The following is a 6,003-nucleotide window of genomic DNA, read 5'->3' on the forward strand; positions in this document are numbered from 1 at the left end:
CTATGTATTTCACATCCCGAGGAGCACTCGGCACAAAGATTTTATTATTTACTGCTACGGTTGAAGGTAATAAATATGTGATTTGACACAGTTAAGTAAAATTTCTTTATCCAACAACTGACCGAATTGGCCTTCCCTTTTCTCACCCACCCCAGCAAGGCTCTGATCTCCAGTTTCTTCACCTGTAATGAGGAGGTAATACAGCTTCACAGGAACGCTGGCAGAGTGTTTCAAGATTATCTGATGGAGGCACAAGAGATGTAAAGCATTATATTGGGCATTTCATCTGCTGTTGCTGTGGGCCACGTTAAACAACTGGACATGTTCATAGATCACGTGAAGACCGGTATTACATTTGCTGTCAGATACGGGCTGTGATAACCGAATCTCTATAGGAAGTATTTGATACCACTAGTATCTTGACTCAGGTATTTATTAGTAAGTCTAAGCTGTTCAGGAAAATTTATATCTGGGTGATAAGCTTAGACTTAGCTAGGAAGTTCATCTCTGAATGTGCTATCAAACCTCAAGCCTGTTCCACCATTCAGTTAATAATGGCACCCAATACAAACTCACGGCCAACACAAACAAATCAAATGTAGTTAGCACACGTACAGAATATGAGAAAAACAAAGACAACCAAACTGAAGAAACTATCCTCCTACAGCATCTGGCAAAGCACAAGCAAGGAAGTAATTCAAAAATCCAAAAAATAAATTATTAAAAAAACCAAGGAGAGCGCACCAGAAAGCCATAGGCAGCTTTAGAAATATGGATCATTATTTCATTTGTTTTGAGAGTTCATGTTGCAGCTGTGCTATGCAATTATTTTAACACAAATCATTACAAATAAAAACCCTGTTAAGAAAAAAATCTAAGTATTGACTTGCAAAAACTAAGAGTCTAACAACAAAAAAAAGCACATACAGGAAAGGTCTTAATTATTGGAGAAGAAACTTTTAACATTTCAAGTTGATTAAAACAGCAGGGATTTCAAATTCAGTCTCCATCATGTAAATGATTTTCTCATTTGTATTTCATTCAGGTTTTACAGTTCCACACACAGGTGCTGGGCTGTGAGGTGTTTATTGACTCCAGCTGAGCTGAAGCTCAACACCCACCACCAAGACAACACATCAGGGCTTTGCTGGGCAAGTCACAGGCTTTAGCAAGCAGCCAGGCTTGCAAGTGCGGAGGCTGCATGCATTTGAGCAAAAGGTAATGAAGGGCAAATAATTCTTCATGTAGTATTTTTATTTTGTACTAAAGAAAACTAGTTTTTAACTCCTTTGGCTCCTCATCACACTGTTTATTCATGCACTCTTGTGTCACTGCTGTCTGCTTAGACCAGAACGCTTTGGGGCTGGGACTGTTACTGCAAGGGCAATGGGTTTGCATACTGTCAAAGAAAATGGAGGCTCAGCCTTCGCCGGTCCTACAGTAAGAAACATTATTAACAGCCAATTAAAGAGTGGTATTTTCACTGTGCGGGGGATTCTCTGCATGTTAATGAAAGTTGCAAATCTTATTAGACAACCAGGAAGGAACCAGCAGTAAAACCATGTTTCCCCAAACGAGCATCCTCCAAGGTTGCAAATCTCCTTCTCTAGAGTAAATGCTCTGAACTTGATCACTGCACCATCTTGTGGGCTCGAGCATCGGGAGGTAAAACAGGGCAGATGTTATTCTCCCTCCTCCTGAATTAAGAGCACAGGAGCACAAAATGCTGGTTTTTAAATATGTCCTTCTTGCATGCTCTAAATCAAATTCCACCTGTTAAATTCTTACAATTTTGAGCAGTATTAGGATCGGTTTGTAACATTTGGGATAAAATTGATTTTAAGCATAAAATTGAGATACTAAATTACATGAACCAACTGAATAAGGTGCATGTTTGTCCTACCAGACCACTAAATGATGTGTTGACCTTGTCCTTTACAGGAACACGTGAAACGCGATCAACCTTTAGCAGCACAAAGTCAATCAGGTGCTACAAACATTGCTGAGCCTGAGCCCTGGGTGAGCATGAGAAAGGCCAAACAGCCCCCAGTTATGTAGAGCCTTCACTCTTTGCTCAGAGCAATTCAGTGTCAATGCCTGTAGCATCTGAGAAATTATAACAAAATATTTGCTAAAGTGGCAATTGGAAGGAAACATACCCAGAAATTCTCCTTGCACGACACTAATATCATCTTAGTTGTTCCTTGCTAGAAAACACCAAGTCCTCCGACAGTGCCTTGCTTCTTTTTCACTTATTTGAAATGAGGGAGAGAAAAGTTAAAAAATTAACTGCTCTTCCATCTGCCTTCAAGAGAAAAGGAGTAAGTTTCAAAATTTAGGACCTATTTCATTCTGAAAAGCTAAGATACACAGTATATCCCTTCCTCCCTTCTCATTAAGTGGATACAGCCAGCTAAAACTGATTCAGCTGAAACAGCAGCTACCAAGCCAAGAAAGAACACATCTTTAGATTTTAGTTAGTAGCTGGGATATATTATAGTAATTTATGGTTTTACATGAGTGATTATTTTAATGCTGATGTAGATACGACTGCTTTATAATACTAATCAAGAAGTAATGATGATAACCAGCATTTATATGAAATGTGAAGCTTGTGATTTACAAAAAGGAAATGGGAGTACTTGCAAGGCAGCCATTTCCCCACATTAATGTCTTTCCTCCCAATGACATGAACCACACCACACTTGCTTTCCTGTCCTCATCATTTTCATGCAACATTGGAAAGAAGGGATGAGACCAATGCATCTTGCCTGGCACATGCAAGGAAACCATTTACACAACATCCATTCTAATTCATTCTACCTCAAACGTGATGTGCAATCAGCTGCCTGCAGTTTGTGCCTCTGAACACAGTCACATGACAAATTCCCTGCACAGAGATTACAGGTCAGTCCCATCCCATCTTGTTTAGTGCCCTGTATAAAAAGGAGCCTGAGGATTAGAGCCTAGTTACTACTAAATACATACTCGCATCACAGAAGTGATTTTTGCAGTTGGCACCCTCTATGCCATCTCAGTACAGAAGGAAAGACAAACAAGACGACTATTACCCGGAGCAGCCACTCTCCATCAGGTCAGCAGTCACAGCATATATTTTGTGGATAATATGTAATCACTGTGTTTTCTCTCACAAATGAATTACTACAGGACATTGCCATCTCTCTTATTGCTAAAAGCTGGCACTCAGCCATTCTTAGCTTCACTGTAAGATTTTTTTCCTTTCTGCTTTAATCCTTTCATCTATTTTAGATTTATCCGTGGTTGTTGGCTGTTGTTAAGTGCCAGGGACTCCTGCCAACTGTTCTCTTAAGCCTTTAGAAAATCCAAAATAATTGTATTTTAAAATCAGGATTTTTTTTCTGTTGCTTGCTCCCCAACACTGTGAAGTTGATGTGCTCCAAATGTAATCAAAACAGAATTGATTTTATTTCCCCTCCCCCCCAAGCACTGTAAGATAAATAGTAAGATTACATATGCTCCCATACAAGATCATAGTAATATGTTTAGGACACCTATTTTGTTCAAAAGGCACCATTTTCTAATGGGAGTAACACTTTTCCATTCATCCATCTTAGCAAAAACCAGCCTGTTAGAGGATCTCTGCTGAGGAAGTTTGGTTTTGATGAAAACAATCAACAAGAAATACTAAAATGAAACTCATGAACAGCTAACTGTAATAGATACCAACCTGTAACAATAAACCCAGATAAACTGTTTCCTGTTTACGTAAGTATTCCCAGATCAACTCTTCTCTATGTTAATGAGATAATTCTGATACATACTTAGAACAATTACAAAAACAAGTTGCAGCAAACCTATCTTGAGCAAATTAAACAGCACATTAAACAGTCAAGCAAAAATTTGCTGCTGCTTGTTTACTGAGGGCATGTGGCTACACTTACCTCCATTATCATTAATGGCATACATTCTCATTTAAATAAAAGCGGATTCCTTGTGCTCTTTCTGAAACCTTTAAAACCATTTTTATTTCCTATTCATATCATATCACCTCAGAAATGTCTTCTGTCAACATTCTAATACACAAGCTCTTAAAATCAGGAAAAAGTAGTTTTGTTTCATTAAACACTTGGAACAGAATGTAAGTCTACTTTAAAATTTTAATTAAAATAAACATTGGAGCAACCTGTTCTTCACACTGCTCAAATACATTCAGATAAAAAGAAATGAATTAGTTCCAAACAAGTTTTGCATACTCCATTACCCAGGTTGAATGTTTATATTAAACCCTGCATGTATCACAGCAATGTTCCTAGGAGAAATCCAGATTAATTTACCTGCACGTTACAGTATCAGGCACTCTATTGCTTTTTGACATTTCTCTGAAAAACATTAAACCTGTTCTTCCGTGATTAAAGTACGTAACTCCGACTTTTCAATGAAAGAAACCACTGTGAAATCCCACATTTCATACAATTTATGCCCCAAGCACAGATGCAGGTACTAGTTCTGCTAGTTTCACAGCCATCAGACAGCATGCCTCACCAATGCTGTTAGAGGGACAGAGACACTGCCCTGTGACGCCAGATGGGCAGCAACAAGTCATAGCATCTTCTTTCAAGTAATCAGTCAAGAGACAAAACAGACAAGAAAACAGATTCAGGTCTTTATGTAAACTACACAGGGAAGTGCAGTCACAGCTGGGGCAGTTCCTGAAGTCTCGCCTGTGACCCCGAACTGGAGTAACATTTAAGTTCTGCTGTCACCACTTTTTCCCCTTGTCCCATCACGAAAATAAGCAAGCTCACACTGTGACTGGTTTTATGGACTACGAACCCCTGGGTAAAGCTGTATCCTGCTTTTTATTTTATGGCAACCAAGAACTGTTCACCTACATTACTGCAGTAAAAATATTACTCATCACAAACTACAATTTTTTACTGTTTTGTTGGCTGTTCTGAATGACTTTTTCCTAGCCACACCCTCTCTGGCAAAATTTCCAGTTGGGCGAGTTTCATCGCTTTCAGAAGCAATACCAAGCTATCTTCTACTTGGAGCTGTACAGTTAACATTACTTCGATTCTTGTTGGCACAGAATGAGCATGCACAAGGAATTAGTTTATTAATAATGTTTACCTTTTTCAAAAAGCATACTCTAAAATCTTTCACTTGGTGACACCAAGTGGGCAAAATGATCACCAACATCTGCATTGTTAAGTCTGTCTTGGTAGACATGCTCAATCGGTCTAGGTTTGATGAGACTCTTACATTCCACACTCTCCTATAAATATAGAAAGAGCATTGAAGTGTTACAGCCTGCCAGTTACACTGACATAGTTAATCTAATTGGGAATTTCAGCCTCAGATGCCGTTTTTTCTCATTCAAGCACCTCCATTTTAAGTTCCCAAGATTCCCCCAAAACCCTTTAACTTCCATTTATCAACCTCCATTGCAGACCAACCTCAGAATGAGGTATTATCACAAAGGCAGCATTTTTTACTCTTAGTAGTGACACTGAAGAACAGTGACAAGTTGCAGACTATGAGTCTCTTTTCCCTTTCTCCACGTTTAATTTTAGATTCGCACATTTGGACCATTATTTAGAAGAGATGCAGAACACTAGCTAGAATGCTATTGCTGCAGGAACAGATTCTGCTACCTTTGCAGCAGACTAAGAAAGGTTGAGGCCAAAATAGTGAAGAAATAGCAAGCCTGGAACAAACTGCAGAAAAAGTTGCATTTGCTCTTCTTGCTGTTAGGGGTATTTCAGGCCTAATCTCTCCAGTAATTACAGCAGCAGCATTAGTATCACTTGTTTAAACTGTTTAAAGCAAGTAAATTACCAAACAGCAGATAGAATGCTTACCAAACTAAAACCCCTTTACATTATCTGCAGTAGTTATACTGCAGCGTATATACATCTACTTTATATTATAGCAAATCACTGGAATGCTCAGCAGGTTTATTAACAACGTGCTGCAGAATGGAAAGTCATTCCTTAATGCAGTGAAGTGACAAAACCA

This window comes from Aquila chrysaetos, chromosome 10 (assembly GCF_900496995.4).
Source record: "Aquila chrysaetos chrysaetos chromosome 10, bAquChr1.4, whole genome shotgun sequence".
Lineage (NCBI taxonomy): Eukaryota > Metazoa > Chordata > Aves > Accipitriformes > Accipitridae > Aquila > Aquila chrysaetos.